The 18,349-nt window shown below is 35.7% G+C and overlaps 1 protein-coding gene across 5 annotated transcripts in view; it reads right to left on the bottom strand.

Moving 5' to 3' along the window:
• Nucleotides 1-18,349, bottom strand: part of NOL4 (nucleolar protein 4) — a 403,038-nt gene that overhangs the window by 248,477 nt on the left and 136,212 nt on the right. The gene's annotated exons all lie outside the window — the stretch shown is intronic.

Raw genomic sequence — 18,349 nt, forward strand, 5'->3', positions numbered from 1 at the left:
TTCAGGACTTTTTCATCCCAACCACGAGATTCTTCCAGCTCACTAGACCTTTCACCTGCTTCTTCCTGTCACCCCATCTCATGCTGGCATGTGTCTGTGAGACTTTACTTTAATCTATTATCTTAGTACCTCATGCTACCGTTAATGCACTCTTCAGATGTAATGTTGGACACATGGCATCTATGAGGTCTGCAGTCTTTCTGAATACACCCTGGGTAATGAGATCCACACTCACTCTATTCTTTGATCCTTCAAGCATATTCCAATTACCCTGCCACCCTGTCCATGGCCACTAGACTTTTCCCAGAGAACCTTGCAGCTCATCCCTCTAAATTGCACTTTTCCGTATATAGTTGGACCATTAACTTATTTGGGGAGGAAAACAACAGTTCTTATGTAATTATGCATTCTTATCCATTCTAAAATTTATTCCTTCAGACCTCTAGGCTTTTGCTCCTATCTTAAGCCAATTTCTTAGAATTGTATTCTATGTTTGGATCTTGCCAGTGAAAGCCATGGTTTTAAAGCTATATACCTATGCTATTAATTTTAAAATATCTACTGAAGTACTCAAAAGCCAAGCAATTGATTCATTATTCTTTCTATCCCATGCTTAGCCTGAGGACAGTTCACTGGGAAAGCCCTGGATTCTGCTTGAGAGGAGATGTGGCTAGCAGAAGCAGGATTTGAAACACCAAGGACACACAGTTTAACATCAAAATATTGCCCCATCACATCTTAACATTTACAAAACACATGGCCTTTGCACATGCTGTTGCTTCTGTCTGAAGTGCTCTTGTGTCTTTTTTCACCTGTGAACTGTTTTTCATCTTCTGGATCTAGATCACTTCTGAGTGGTATTTCCAGCTCCTCCATGGTCAGGTTAAATCCGTGCCACTGCTGTATTCATGAGGGAGTATACTCCTCCTCATAGTGGTTGTTATAATTTGTAATCATAAATTTAGTCATATATCACCACCCCATTAGACTCTATCAATGTTAACAGCGTAAAACCCTCGTATGCTTTGCACACTGCTGAACTTCTAACACTTCATATAGCAGTTCTCACACATAGTAGATGGTCAATAAATTTTTGTTGTAAATGACTATATTATCTTATTGGTTCCTATGACAGACTCTGATTTGTAAAGCAAGCATTACCCCTACTTGAAAATGGAGGGCTCTTAGGCTAATTGTATGTGAAATGGCATGTATCAGGACACACAGGTCACGTCATACAACTAGGATCTAAACTTTGGTCCTGTGAACCCTGGTCCACTTCTGTCCATCATACCATATCCTTGTCCATTGTCACTGTCATCTTCAATAATAGTTTGGAATCCGGTATATAAAGAATTCTTAGTAAATGCTTTCTGTACAAGGTAAAATATTATTTTTAGTAGCAAACAGCAGTATGGTTTAATGGAAAGAAAACAAAAGACATGGTTTAATTTTGCAATGAGAATAATATGTAACCCAAGAAACTATTTTGACTATTAAACAGCATGGTAGTATTATAATAATATCACCACAAAAGGGTAAGAAACGTTTTTCAAAAGAAAGTGAAAATACCTAGTGTATCTGGAGCTTATTTACGAATTGTTGATACCCAGAATAACATTTTGTAGTCTTCTTTTTAAGAAAGCAGGAATATACCCTTATCTATAAATGTAAAAGCAGAAGCTAGCCTATTTACAGATTGGCTGGCTGACAAGTCCTAGAACACATGTAGGGATATTGACAATTGTTAGACAAAAAATATGCCCAAGTGGTAAATGGTTCTGTTATTAACCACTCAATTTACCAAACATAGGTTCTCAAAACCAAAAGCTCTCACAATCATCTAATAAATTTTACTGGGCTACTTTTATTCTTTTTGCAAATGCAAGTAATTTTAATTTATGATATTAAAAGGTTTCTTTTGAAGTTTGATGGTTTGTTTTATTTTGAAAGTTTGCTCACATCTGGGTAGGGCTGAATATCCCATTGTCATACAAGTCTACTTCACTTAATCTGGATAATTTCTACTTTCTATAACCTTTAACATTCATTTTTAATGTTTTCGTTACATTAACATGACTATTATTGTTATATAAAGTATGCTATTTTAAGACATGTGACTTGTTTGAATTATATTTCAAAATAGTCTATTCACATGGATGCTTTATGCAGGAAAATGGTACTGTTTATCCAAAAATGAGTACACTTTATTGTTATTTCACACAAAGCAAAGCTGAAATGTTACCCCAAAAAGCTTATAAGATAAAATAAGTCACATGAGTGGATGGTCATGAGTGACAAATGGTATATTTTTTTTTCCCTTCGGCCAAACCTTGGTCGTCTTATTTAGAATAAAGCACAGTAAAATAAAATGAGAAGATTCTAAATAAGGAATGCAGTAGAGGAGGTAAATCACAAATTCTCATTGTCCTTTCCATACAAGGAAAGAACGGGGGAAATTAAAGAAATTTTCAAAAGTCAATTACATATTTAACAGATAAAAGGAAATATGAATTTTAAACACAGGGCAATTATTGGCAAGAGATATTATTGAAATAAACAGAATTTAAGTTTGCTACTTCTGTTTTAGAAAGCTAAGTGAAACCAACATATTTCAATGGCTAGAAATAATATCTTAATTTCTTCTTAACAATGCAGAAACAAAGATACCTGCATGAAAATAGGGAAGTATGGGGACACATCTACAAGTAGCTATTACAGACAGATTATAAAGCACAGCTAATAGTGAAATATTAGTCAGAATATTAATGCTCTGTCCAGGAGATAAGAACTTGATGGGATGGTTGAGCATGCATGGCATAAAATAATGCGTGTAAATAAGCATAGTTACAGAATGTAATAAATACAATGAATACAGACCTGGGCTTGGGGCAACTTGGAAACTCATCTTTAAAAATGTAGGCTCCAGATCCAGAATGCCTGTGTTCCAATCCTGATTCTACCACTTAACAGTTGGGTAATGACAGTTACTTAGCCTCAGTTTCTTCATCTATGCCATCAAAATAACAAGCCCCTACTTCATAGGATTGTTGTGAAAACCCACAAAGTTAATTCTTGGGACAGTGCCTGGCATACGCTAAGCAGTGAAGACATTTTATTTCTCCTCATCATCTATCTTCACTTTCATTTGGAAATATGTCAAACAATAATCTGATTTTTAGATGGTTGGATCCAGAGGAGAATTTGGATCTTTTTCATCAACTCTAAAATAGAATTATGCACATGACATTTTAGATAGATAAACCACTGATGCTGTGGACATGCATTAAGAGAGTAAGCATGTCCTCACTGACACCAATTTAGAACACTGACCCCAGGGTTCAGGGTACTAAACACCCCCATACCTATAATGCTAATCTGATTTTCCTGATTGCCTTATCACAGATTTGAATAAAGACAGAGCTAAGTAGTTATGAGCTGTATTTTTTATTTTTATGATGCTAGAATCTATTCTCCAAGACACTGTTATACTGTAGCAATAATAAGATGTTAGTGGATATATTAGTGAAATAAATCTGCATACTGAAAGATAGGCTGATTGATGATATTTGATTGTCAAAACACTCAAAATTTCTGAAATGTATATAGACATTTGAAGTTGTCAAAGCTTGAATGATGTTGCTATTGAAGGAAATCCCAAGACCCTCCAGTACCTCAGGACCTCAGGACAAATTTTATGAAAAACACTTGAAGGAAAACAATCATTATTGCTGAAAGCACTAAAACTCTCATTCTTTCTCTCTCCCCCTCCCTCCCTCCTTTTCTCCATCTCTATATACACACATACATATATATGCACATGCTTACGTACACACACACATTTGGGAAGGAATAGGAATAGGCGTTCTTATAAATGATGTTCATAAAGAAGGGGAAAAGAAGGGAAGGCTAATTTCACATTTTAGCATATAATACCTATGAGTCTTTGTGTTGAACACAGTTTCTTACCAAAGGCACAGAAGACTGGCAGTAAAAGGAAGACAGAGAATGATTCTGGGTGACTCGTGCCGTCAAGGAAAGAGGCAAAAACTGGGAGAGTGGGAAGTCTGCTCCTTCAGCAATCACCCTGGTTTTCTAAGTACTCATCATATGTGTATCTTGGAATTAAAATGGCTCTTTAAAGATGGGAAAGGCTGCTGGGAGAAGGATGGGGGTGTCTCCATCATTCTTTAATCCCTTTTCTCTAGCATGACAAAACACTTAAACCAGTTTAGAGACACATAGAAAACAATGGAGCCCTGTTTATTTTTTAAAGGAAAATGTTTTGTCAGGATGAAGACAACAGAAAATGTTATAGATGAAAAAGAGAATCCTAAAAGGGTGAACACTCAAGAGTGTTCTGGGGCTAGAATGAATCTTACAGAGGGTTTATCTAAGCTTCTCACGTTCCGATGTAGAAATGGTTGCCCAAATATGTTAACAGGTCTTAAATAAGGCTGCAAAATTAGTTATTGGCAGAGCTGGGCCAAGAAATCAGGTGTCAAGATTTAAAATTAAGAGTTGCTTTAAAATTAAGAGTTGCCTTGTGAATGAATTCAGTTCCAGATCTCAGAGTTACTTTATTGTTCCATTGCTCCTGACAGGATTTGGGAGGTAGACAAGGCAGACAGCACAGGCATCAGGAACTCCAAAGAAAGGAGTAAAAAAAGACAGGTGACTACTCATTCATGTGCAAGGAAATCAACTAACTTCCTGTCCAATATTTGGCAAGAAAGACTCAGTCTAAGAGTTGAGTACATTTTCACTACAGAAGTAAGCAAACGAAGAAAAAATCTCAAAACACCATTTCAATTCAAAAACTACATTCTACTATATGTCAAACACTGTGCTGGCCTCCAAGGCAGTAAGCTAGGATGCACAAGATACACTCTGTTTCCTGCCCCCCAAGGTGCTCCCCATCAAATAAAATGAGACTGATAAGAAAACCATTACACCATAAATTTATAATGAATAAAATGAAATATCCTTTCAACTGCTTTCTTTAATACCCTCCAACTGTTATTTCCTTCTATCAACCCACCATCTAATTATGATCTTTGTAAACCTAGTAAATAAAGATTTTTTTATGGTCAATTTAGCCATTTTATAACTGCTTTATCTCTCTATACAACTCTCTTGCAACAGCAGCTTCAAAGCTCTACTCAACACTGAGATTATTTTTGCCTAAAGGCTAAAACTTTTATAAAAAAATAATAGCTAGCGGACCCACATTAGCAACAAGAAATTTGTAAAGAAACACAGCATGGTGTTGGCTTTACAGTGAGAGCTTATAAAGGATAGCCAAGCGATAGTAAAAGGAAATAAAAAAAATTAGAAAAAAAAGTTCGTTGCTCAAGACTTTCAAATTGGGAAAATTCAAGTGGTTCTGATTCTATAATATGGTAAAGACTCGTGGATTTATAGGTTCAAATTTTATTTGAATAAATTAACAAAGGATATGTACTTTCTAACATCTTTCCACTGTCATGTGAATTCTTGACCTTATTTATGCATTATCAGACACATAAAAATCAATATTCAAAAACAAAAATCAATATTCAAGGACTAATGGGTCTAGCATCTTCTACTTGATTCCAGTAGAATTTTGGCCTCTCCCAGGGACACTGAAACATTGACCACTGGATCCACGTGTAAAAAAATTAATAAGCAGAAACCTCAATTAAATAGAGCTGGGAGACCAGAAAGGGGAGCTCTCATACCCTGCAATGATAGCAGCACCCAATGGGAAGAAGAAAGATACCTCTTCTTTACTGGCATGAACTCAGCCAACAAAAACCCATGACTCTGTTTACTATAGTCCTCCAAATTCCCTTTTCCCTTCTGTAAAAGAGTACTCCTTCCCTTGCATGTGGGGACTTGTGTGAGGTTCCTCATGGCTAAAGATCCTAAATTATAATTGTATAATTCTCTGCTCTTCCTGAATAAACCCATCTTTGCTGGAGAAATTTCTGGCAGTCTATTTGTTTCACGTCGACGTCTTGGTGGCCGTACAGAGACCAGAGAAGACCCCTGAAGGCTCCTGGGCTGGTGGGCAAATGAGTGTGGTATCCATAATTGAGCCCATTGTTGTTCACTGTTTTCTTGCCAACCTTGAAGTTTGAAGGTATATCTTTCTCCTAGATCTGAGTTCACAACCTCTTTGTGTTTGAAGCTCTCCAGTCTGTATCTGACATCTATTTTACGGTTTTTGTCTATCTGGTTAAGGCCTTGTTCTGTATGTGAGTACTCACTCAGTGCTACGGTCTGATTTTGAGATCAGACTGTTTCAACCAAAGCTGGCTGAGAAGCCACCTGCCCATTCCTTTGGGAACAGAAGCTGCTTCACTAAACCTGTGAAAGTTCAGCCATCCTGCTGGCCCATTCTTTTGGAATAGAGGCTGTTCTCTGGCAACTGGCTGGAAAGCCTTTGGTTCCTCCAGGACAGTGCTGTTTCCTTAGACTAGCTGGTGTTAGGCCTTAAAGGCTATTCAATTTGGAAACTGTTTAAGTTGGAAGCTGTCTGAATTGAGGTGTTTAAGCTGTAGGTTACTTAAGCTGTTTGAAAAGTGTTCTTTTACTCTAGAAAAAAACCTCTAAGAAATGGGATCTCAGTTATCTAAATATTTTGAGGGTGCCCCCACCAGACTATGGCCAAATTTATGCTTAAAAACCACGGTCTTTCCACATGTACATCTATAATTAAAGGGACTAACTTGACCAAAGACAATTTAGAGTATCGAAGGCCATTATGGAGAACTTTGGAAATTACCAAACTTAATATCCTGAAAATGGAATTGGACTACATAATTCAAAAATTTCCAGAACGGAGTGGAATACTTATTTTGATTGGTACTTTCAGGCTTTCTAACATTATGAGGGGTCTAAAATTGCCTCTCTGAAAATTAAGGTTTTAAGATTAACTGAGGCAAGCAAATGACTAAAGAAAGAAAAATGGCTCCCAAAGCCTCAGGCTCTCCTTCCTTCAATTGTTTGTCTCAGGTTTGGCCTCTGGTGCCATCTTGCCTCTCTCCCTCAGTTGCTCATGGTCAGACTCCACCTCGAGCACCATCTTCCTCCTTCCCTCCTACTACAACTATGCTTCCTCTATGCCCTCAATTCCCCCATACCAATTCTCTCTCCTAACTTCCCCCTCTTTCTGAAGCTCTTTCCTCTCCCTTTTTCTCTACACTTACCAGGATTTGCCCCTTTAGAATTAAACCCTCTGAGGATCCAGAGGCTAAACCCTTCCTTTCTTATATTCCCTGGACTAAAGCTTAACGGCGAGCCATAGCCCAAAATTTTCCTACAGTAACCAAAGATCTTCACGGACTTGCTGAGGAATTTAATGCAGTCATTTAAACTTACCAACCTGGGTTCTCAGATTTGTATCAGTAGATCGTAAGCCTGTTGGTAAAGGCCAGGCCCAGCACTGGATGAAAACCACTAATTGGGAAAATCCTGAAAGGTCTCTGGAATTAAAATAGGGAGACCAGCCTGCTAACTTATATAGGATCAGGCTTGAACAATTGTTAGGCAACTTCATCAGGCAATTCGCAGGGCTTTTCCAAATCTTGATTGGAACAAGATTCAGGCCTGCAAACAAAAATCCGATGAACCTGTTCATGACTTCACAATTGACGTCAGATTATTTTTAAAGAAAATTCTGGTCTTCTTTCAGATGTTGGTTCCTTCCGGGTAGCTTTTAACTCTGTGCTTATTAAAGGGCTGAACCAGGACCTTTCCTGCTAGTAAAAAGGACAGGATGGAATGGGAAGCTATGTCCACCCTGGATTCAATTAATCTAGCAAAGCAGCTCTCTCACACCCTAGATAAGTCACCTAAAAGGAACACCACCAAAATTCTTAATCTTCACATCCAGCAAACGAAGACTCCTAAGCGAAACCAAAACCCTCTTAGTTTCTGCTATCATTTCAAAGAGCCAGGACATTAGAAAAGAGACTGTTATAAACTTAGGCACTTTAGGTGCTTTCTAACCAGTTTTTCTAACGTCCTGCTGTCTCTCAATGACAAGCCTCCAAAGAACTATAGGGATCTTCCCAATCCTCCCTCTTAATTGGCCTGGAGAAAGATTTTTCCAGATTCAAGATGAATTTCTTCCAATCCTGACACTGGAGCCACATTCTTCGTACTCAAACACACTGCTATAAAGCAGCCCCTGTCTCAGAATACTGGAACAGTTCTAGTGGGGATCTCCAATGAAGCTGTCTCTGAACCTACTCCCTTTTGTTTAGGCCCTTTGAGAAATATACATCCTTTTTTTCCCCTTTAGTTCCTCAGTCCCTATACATTTATTAGGCTGGGAATTCTTAGGGAAGTATCATGCTGGGATTTTTTTTCTCCCAAAAGGGGTAAATCATTCTAGAATTTCACAGTAGTCATCAAGTAACCAACCAGGTGAATTAAATACCACTTGGGCGTATTTCATTTGTTTCCAGAGCTGATTCTGGAAACACTCTTTGTTCCCATTGAATTAGCTACCATACTCCTTATAGGAAAAATCTCCAAATGATACTGGCAAAATTCACAGCACACCTCCCATCAAAATTCAAATAGATCCCTCAAAACCTCTTCCCAGAATCAATCCATACCCTATAAGTAAAGCAGCCCTTCAAGGCATAAAACCCATAATAGAAGATTTCAAGGCTTAAGGCCTCATTATCTCTTGTAGTAGCCCCTGGTGCTACTATTCTACTGGTGCGAAAACCTAAGGGCTGAGGGTGAAGGTGTATCTAGGACCTCTAAGCAATAAACGATACTGTTAACCCTCTACATTCTGTTGTTCCTAATCCTCATAGGTTACTAATACCTATTCATTCCTACAAGAAGTAAATTCTTTACTGTAATTGATTTATACAGTGCATTGTTTAGTATTCAACTATTGATGAAGCTGGTCAATACCTTTTTGCCTTCACTTGGGAAGAAAAACAATTCACCTGGGCAGTAATGCCTCAGGGTTTTACTGAGAGTCCTTCTTATTTCTTGCAAATCCTGAAGGCTGATCTGGATGATATAAAGTTCTCTAGAGGTTCTATTTTGTTGCAAAATGTGTACGATTCGCTTCTTTGCTCTCATTCTCAAGCCTCCTCACAGGAAGACTACATCCACGTGCTAAAGCTTTTAGCCTTAAAGGGACATAAGTTGCCAAAACAATTGCATTTTTTCCAAACCCAGGTTCAATATGGCATCTGATATCAGAACAAGGGCTACACCTAGATGCAGACAGGCTTCAAGTTGTCCTAAACTTCCCTGAACCCAAAGCTCAGTGCCAGCTGCAAGGCTTTCTCCGGCCAGTTAGTTATTGCTGAAATTGGATTCCAAATTTCTCTCTTATGGCCAAACCTCCACACGTTTTACTAAAGAACAACAACCCTGACCCAATTCTATGGGAGTAACTGAATGGCACAGCCGTTAAAGGAGAGTTTGATGAACCTATTATCAGATGACCTTTGTTCGTTTTGTACATGAAAAGGAAGGAAATGCCCTTGGAGCACTTGCCCCAAAACATAGAGAGCACCATCCACCCAATAGGGTATTTCAATCAGCAACTAGGCCCTGCCACACAGGGCTACTCCCCTTGTCTTAGAGCCATTACCACCACTGTTCATTTGGTTAAGACCATTAAGAAAATTGTTGTGGGACTTCTTTTCACCATTTCTGTACTTCATGCATTTTTGTACTATTTTTGTACCGCTCCTGAATTCTCATCACACTCATCATTTCTCATTCAGCCACCTCACCTCCTATGAAGTCCTTTTATTAACTGCTCTTCACATAACTCTTTTACATTGTAGCAACCTTAACCCTACTACTTGCCTCCCCTCTGTCACTGATGAAGTCCCTCACAACTGCTTAGCACTGATGAATCACCTCCTGACTCCTCGAGATGATCTACAGGAAACTCCTCTGCAGCAACCTTTTCACAGTGTGCTATCAGGAGGTGAAGACCTTATGCATTGCACCTTGTAACCTGGAGATTTCATCTACTGGAAAAAAAACACCTCCTGAAGAACTCCTCAAATTCGAGAGAGATGTCCCTATCAGGTACTTCTAACTAACTCCTGTCTCACCAAATTCCCAGAAATAGATTCTTAGATTCAAATGACACACCTACAGAAAGCACTGAACCCTGAATGGACCTACACATCATCTGGTGACATGAAAATAAAGATTTCCTGGAATTGAAGCAGGTGACATTTGATAGAATAACTTTCCTAAGATATCAGGACCAGGTCTGTTGGAAGGTTATCTGGACCAAAGCTTTGATGGTGACATAACACTTCAGATGATATCTGATGTCTATGATCTTGATAACATATGGACCTTAGATAAAATGTGCCTGAGAGTTCCCCCTACTACCACTCCTCATTATTCAAATGTGACCTCAATAGTTTTCTAAACTGTGCAGTTTCCTTCTGACATGAAACATTACTCCTAGGAAAGGTCCTTCTTAGAACTGAGGGACAAAAAGCCGCTAAAACTAGAAAACTTTATGCTTGATCAGCGATGCGTTCAGAGAAAGAACTTGTTCAAAAGGGGGACATGAAAAAAATAAATAGAAACTTCAATTAAATAGATTTGGGAGAACAAAAGGGGGAACTCTCATGCCCTGCAATGACAACAGAACCCAAATGGAAGAAGAAATACCTCACTTCTTTCCTTGGAAGGACTCAGCCAATGAAAAGCCATGGACTCTGTTTATTATAACCCTCCCAACTTTGTTTTCCCCTCTATAAAAACATTCTCCCTCCCTTGCCACTAGGGGACTTATTGTTACTTTGTATGTCTCACCATGATTGCAGACCCCAAATTGCAATTCTCTGCTAATCAGGAATAAACCCATCTTTCCTGGAGAAATATCTGGCAATCTATTTGTCTGGCAATCTATTTGTTTTAGGTCAACACATTCATGAACCAACAATCACTACCATGAAGAAAATGACAAACCACAAGAGCAATGCTTGAAAACAAAGAACTAAAACCCAGAAGTAAAATTCCAAATTAATTTGACATCCTTTAATGATCAGATTAGACTCTCCAAGGCAAGCCTGGAACCAAGTCAGTTTCCCCTGATTTTCCAGAGATCCAGGACCTAGCTAAGATTGGATTGGTCTCTGGGGTGTGCAAACTTCAGACTGAAATCAATAAGCTAAATTTCTATCAAGCACTCACTTATATGAAAAATCACTTACATAATACAAGAATCAAAAAGCAGAATTTTAACCTAAGAGAAAAGTAAACTTCCAAATAATATGATGCTAAATGCAAGAAGAAAATAACATTCCCCACAAAAGTATACTAAATAAATGCATAATTCAGCATCTTTTTTCCATACTTATGCTTTATATGTAAGTCAAGTTGCTATTTCTTCTTCTGCTTTTGGAAATAGAGAATTACTACTTAAAAGCAATTTCAAATGATTAAATATACAAACACCAAGACACACATACACACACACACACACACACACACACACACACACACACAAACACAGGCATACATATTACAAAAAAATCTAGCAAACAAAATTTCCTCTAATTCATAGTAACATTCTTTATAATTAATTATCAATTTTCTTTATTTAGCTTATAATAATACTTTATATTTCTGCAAATTATGATATAATTACTTGTAGAGCAACTGCAATGAAGAGAAAGCTCTCTAAAAGCTTCATCAGCTTAACTACCTCAACCCAGAATAATTAATTCAATAAATTTACCATGAGAATTACTTTTTAATCAGGCATTAGAACAACTTGTTCTAAGAAAAAACAGCAGCACTGTAACATTTTCATGTATTTTAAGTCATAAGTGTATTCAGTTTAAAAATTGAGAACAGTAGCAGTGTTAAGAATAAACTGAAATTTGGAAGTCAAAAACTTTATTACACTTACGTAAAAAGAAAATAAATCAACACTCTTTTGACCATTTTTGCTTTATGCAAAGTTTCCTAAACAATTAGAAACAGTTAAAAGAAAATAAAGTTGTAGAACAAAGAAAATGACTTACACAAGACAACACAACCTCAGTAGGGAATTTGGTGTTCAGTCTGAACAAATTTTAATAGCTTTTCTACTTAAAACTCACCATCATTAAAAATTAATTACTAAATTTAATTTTCTATTATGTATACTGTTTTACATCATTTTTATTAAAAACATGTTTTATTAGATTTTCCAACTAAATTAAATGGCAAATAGTAGTTGTTTTATTGCTGGTTTGTATACTTTAATAATTACCAGAAACTATTCTATTCAGCTAAATTAGATGCAGTTTTAGTCACAAACATATTTTTACTAAAATTGTATTAACACATACACAGAGAAGTAAAAAAGTATTGTGTGTATGTGTTTTCTTAAGTCCAAGATGTACAATATTCAGATAGATCAGACTGCAAACAGACTATAAAACATAATAGACTAGTAGAAGGATGTTTTCAAAAGTAATAAAAAATGCAGTATGCAGCAACTTTCATAATGAAGAAAACAATGTTAACTGAAACCCATAGAAACTTGCACAGTCCTCACTCAGAAAGTGACTCAGAAGGTACCACTGACCAAAAACAGCATTTGAGCATCTGAACTACACCCACCTGACTCAAATCTGTTGTCATCTTCACATTCCACAACTGCCAGGTAGAAATGTGAGGAGTATCTTCAAAAGTATAGTCTGGAACATCAGCACCACCCTTTTCCCCACACCTTAGTCATCCCACTGAGGTGGGTCCCCTAGATCTGTATTTTTAAAGTAAGTTCCCCAGGTAGGAGTCTATGCTGTCAGCTCAGCATATAATCTAAACAAGGACAGAAAAAAAAGTGCAATGGCCACTACAATATCACTTTACCCAGTTATTTACCTCCCAACTAAATTGCTATTTTTAAATTTACTCCCTTCCATGTTTACACTCAAAACAAGACTATGGTCATCTTAAAAGTGTACTAGTCAAGATACACGATATTTGCTGTACATGTGTATGCATCACTGCTCTGAAACAATATATTTTGAAATATATTCCAATTTCAGAAACATTTTGCTTTCATAATTTTCATGTTCTATTTTAAGTTATTCTAGAGCTTAAACTATTAGGTTCAGTCAATATGGCAAGTTCATATGGTTCAACCTAATACATCATGTTCATGTTTGGACATTAGAATTCAAAATATTTACCTACTACTCGGAGATAATGCAGGTTCGGTTCTAGACCACCACAGTAAAAATGAATACTGTAATAAAGCAAGTCATATAAAATTTTTGGTTTCCCAGTGCATATAAAAGTTATGTTTACACGATACTGCAGTCAATTAAGTATGCAATAGCATTACATCTCAAAAAACAATGTACACACCTTAACTTAAAAATACTTCATTGCTAAAAAATGTTAACTGTCATCTGAGCCTATGATTAGTCAATCTTTTTGCAATAGTAATATCATTGATCACGAGCTTTTGCATCAAAGATCACTGACTGCATATCACTATAACAAATATAATAATAATAAAAAGGTTTGAAATATTACAAGAATTACCAAAATGTGACAGAGACACAAAGTGAGCAAATGCTATTGGAAAATTGGCACTGATAGACTTGCTCAACACATGGTTGCCACAAACCTTCAATTTGTAAAAAAAAAAAAAAAAAAAATCTGCAAAGCACAATAAACTGAAGAGCAATAAAATGAGGCATGGCTGTATTTAATTACCTATAATATATTAATAGCTTATATGAATTATTACTTTTCACTAAACTTATATTTATGTAAAAAATTTACCTGCTCTTAGCAGTGAAGTAAGACCTAAAGTTCTTCTAAGTCTATTATAATTAAGCATTATTGTAAGACATATATATATATATATATGATTATATATACACACACAGTATTCTAATATTTGTATGCACATTAGCCAATATATTCCAATTCATTTTTTCCTGTTTATCAAAAATGGCCTAACCAATTGAAGCATATCAAAACATTTCTAGAATACAAACATTATACAGAAAGAGGGAGATTTTCAAATTCTGGCAAATGAGCTATGCATTTCTAAATGATATTAGAATTATCAAATACATCTTTGAATGAAAAAGTTGCCTTAAATACATTATTTACAAGTCCATCATGGGTAGAAATTCAAGTAAATGTTGATGAATGCTTTAAGAGAAGTCTTAACTCTCAAGTCTTTCTCCATTTTTGTTGTTTCTAGACATTACAATGCTTTGCTTGGCACATGGAACATTGTTAATTTTCAATGTACAAACAAGTCATTGTTTGATACATTAGTGAAATACCAAATATTGCAAAACAAAATTATGTTAAAAAATATATCTACATAACTTCATTGAGTCGAGAGACAAGGCAAATTCAACACATTCTCCTAAGGGATATATATCCTGTAATGTCACAACCAAAACAAAACAAAATGAGGGCCAAAGAGAAATGTATACTTTTTTTTTCTATTGCAGTCCCTTACTTTTAAAGCTGATTCAGCTGATGTGCAAAGAGTTGAAGGTTTCGATTTCCTTTTGTGTTCCTATAATCTTAAAAAAATTGGCAAAAGGGAAAATACAATTTGTTGTGACTTAAAAATACAGAAATCGTTTGCTGGTAATAACCTAATAATATTTTTTGAGTTTCAGAAAGCACACATAGGGGCTTCCCTGGTGGCGCAGTGGTTAAGAATCCACCTGCCAATGCAGGGGACACGGATTCGAGCCCTGGTCCAGGAAGATCCCACATGCCGCGAAGCAGCTAAACTTGTGTGTCACAACTACTGAGCCTGCACTTTAGAGCCCGTGAGCCACAACTACTGAGCCCACGTGCCACAACTACCGAAGCCCATGCACCTAGAGCCCGTGTTCCACAACAAGAGAAGCCACCGCAATGAGAAGCCCATGCACCGCAACGAAGGGTAGCCCTCGCTCGCTGCAACTAGAGAAAGCCCGCACACAGCAACGAAGACCCAACACAGCCAAAAATAAATAAAATAAATTTAAAATATATAGATATTTAAAAAAGCACATATATTCCCTTATAAAAAATATCAACAGTATACAGTATGCTATTAACTCAGAAAAGCAATTAAAATGGTTCTTAGAAAAGTATTTCTCTATCAGAAGAAGTTGAATATTTATTTTGCACTGTATCTTTGTTTCTAAATCTGACACTTTTGCCAGACATCTTTTAATAAACAACCTAAGACAACAACAAAAAATAAATCAGCTGTTTTTAGACTGTACAAATTCAGAATAAATAATTGATTAAGAAAAAAGAATACTATTTTGAGCTAATCCATGTTTCCACAAATTTCTAGGATCTGAGATTGGAAGACAGAAGTCTTAAGTGACAGTATTCCTACTTATAATCCATCGAAATGGATGGCAGAACAAGAACACTTACAAACTGATGAACATTCGAGTACAGAGCACCTTTAAGCTTTTTGAACCAGGAGCGCTTTTTGGAATTCCATCGACCCCAGCCACTATAGAGCAGAGCCTCTTTCACAGTAAGCCCCTTATATTCCACCGCAGCTTAAAGGAACTCACGCTTTCATGAGTAACTCAAATAATTATACAATCTTTAAATGATTTTAAACTAAAGGCATTATTTTAAGACTGCAAAACAGTTTTAAATAGCGTAATGTATTTTACTCAAAAAATGGGTGAGGTGGTCAAAAGGTAAAAACTTCCAGTTATAAAATAAATAAGTCCTAGGGCTACATTGTACAGCATAGAGTTAATAAGACAGTATTGCATATTTGAAAGTTAGAGAGTAGATCTTAAAAGTTCTCATTACAAGAAAAAACAATTGTAACTATATGTGGTGATGGATGTTAACTAGAATTATTGTGGTGATAATTTCAAATTGTTATGTTGTGTATCTGAAAATAATATGATGTTATATGTAAATTAGATTTCAATTTTTTTAAATGAGGGTAAAATGCTTCCTATGCAAAGATTCAAAGTTTCTGTGCATTTTCTATCTTCATATTTTCATTGAGTTAGGGGAGCATTATACAGTTAAAATAAGCGAAAGAAGTTGAATATTATACATCAATTGACACATTTTTCTGTTTACCAAATTCCTCATTCTGGTTTGTGTCTTCTTCACCCTTACCTAATTATCTAGCCTGGTGGCAAGATATTTCCATTCTTTTCCTCCCTTTCCCCAATATGCATAAGATAATTATATTTCCGAAATGATCTATATTTTATATTCTTTCTTTCCCTTGGTATTGAATAGATTTCAGATCTTTTATAACCATAGTGAGATGAACACTGAAAAAGTTTTTTCTATTTTATAGAAATATGCGTCCAATAACACATTGTTATACTTACTTGTGTTATAATTAGTGGGAAGGATTCCTAAAAAATCACAATATGCTATTTCAATTTCTTTACAATAATATCTTAACAGTAATCACTTAGTGTTAATGAAAATAGAACATTTAAATTCAACCTTCAAAAGTTTATATTGTTCATATTTTACGAATATTAAACTGGAGTTTCAGGTGTTAAAAAATGAATTTCTCTTACAATTTCTCCAAAGACTTCAGACACATCTAATCCAAGGCTGCAGAGAAAGGAATTTAACTGCCAAGTCAAAATAAAATAATGCTCTAGACTACACTGTCCAATAAAGTAGCCACCCGCCACACGTGGCTATTGAAATAGAAATCAACATTAATTAAAATTAAGTCAAATAAAATCAAAATTAGTCTCTCCATGTACTAGTCAGATGTGAAGTACTCAATAGCCATAGTGACTATCGGTACTGGACAGTGCAAATAGAGAACATTTCCACAATCTCAGAAAGTTGATTGAGCAATGTTTCCTAGACTTTCCTTCTCAAGGAGAAGTGTGAAGAGAAGTCACTGAACATGTAAGGGAAGGCTTAGGCTTAGGTTGGAGAAGGAACAACTAGGTAAGTCCTTAACCTTGAGGCATACATCAATGTATGATGAGAAAGTGCTTTCTCCTAAGAGGAAGCAATATTTGACATTATTCCACTGCATTGTATTGATATAGATTTATATCACATCAGCTGTCCCCTAGCCAAAGATCCACCATAAACAAATCAATCAAGAAAACAAAGAATTTCTGTCATAAGAGATATCCTCTTATTATTTATGGTCCTAAAAAATTAGGGAATAAAAAAGATGATGGTATAAACAGGCAAAATACATGGATAAATATTAATAGAGTGTGATATATATATATAGTTATTAGTTATATACAGTTATATAGTTATTATTTTTATATAGTTACAGTGTTTTATATATATATATATATATATATATATACACACACACATATATAGAGAGAGAGGGAGGGAGTTATTCCATCATCCTGGTGCTACACATTTTCCATTAAAACTTAAAATCTGAAGATCTACTAATATTTTAGAAGAAAAAAAGTAATTTATACCCACACCAGAAGAACTACATTCTTAAAAATTTCCCAAATAAATGTCATTTCTATTGCAATAGCTATTTTATTATGTAGTGAATAATATATGATTTTAAAATGGCTGATGATCAGTGTACTGCTTCTTCCTCGTAACTCATGCCAACAAGGACACCAACATCTTTTAGACGCATCTGAAGTGGGAACAAAAGCCCCCTTGCCTTTTTAAAGACTTTTTGTATGCTTAAAATTAGGGATTTCTAATATGACAACATAAGAACACAAACAGCAGCTAGAAATGCAGCAATCTTTTGTAACCAGTTTTTAACAGCAAGTGTCAGAGAAAGCAAGGAAAGATCTTTTTTTGTTCTCAACAGATGTAGGCACAAAAATACACAGCCAGAAAGCTCATTTAAACTTGCTAATTACAGGAATAATAAACTAATTTTGAATAAAACTGGACAATTTCCTTCTATTTGTAACCCTGAATTTTCATCCACAATTACCCAAGTAAGGTACATTTACTTGCATACATAATTTTATATTTACATACATAATTTTATATTTATAAAGACAAAAATCTACAAGGATAGTTTTAAAAGATCTCTGGATATATTAGACCTAAAGTGTTAACTGCTAAGTCTACTTTCTCTACACGTCCAGTTTTCTCTACTTTAACTGTTCTATCAAGAAGAGTAGGATGACTCAGGAATCTTCAATGGACCCAGGAATAAAAGATCACCATCTGTCCTTCCTTTACAGCTGAATAAAATAGCTCAAAATCGCAGCAAAAATCTTCTTACCCAGCAAAATCCCTATGGTAAAACTGTCCTTTTATAGCAATTGTTTTTGGCAAAAACTTTGTCTTTTAGTAAAATTAAAACATCCAAATTAATCTTTTGACCATTTTTAAACTCTTAATTCAGTCAGGAGAA

This window comes from Delphinus delphis, chromosome 13, assembly GCF_949987515.2.
Source record: "Delphinus delphis chromosome 13, mDelDel1.2, whole genome shotgun sequence".
NCBI classification, from domain to species: Eukaryota; Metazoa; Chordata; class Mammalia; order Artiodactyla; family Delphinidae; genus Delphinus; species Delphinus delphis.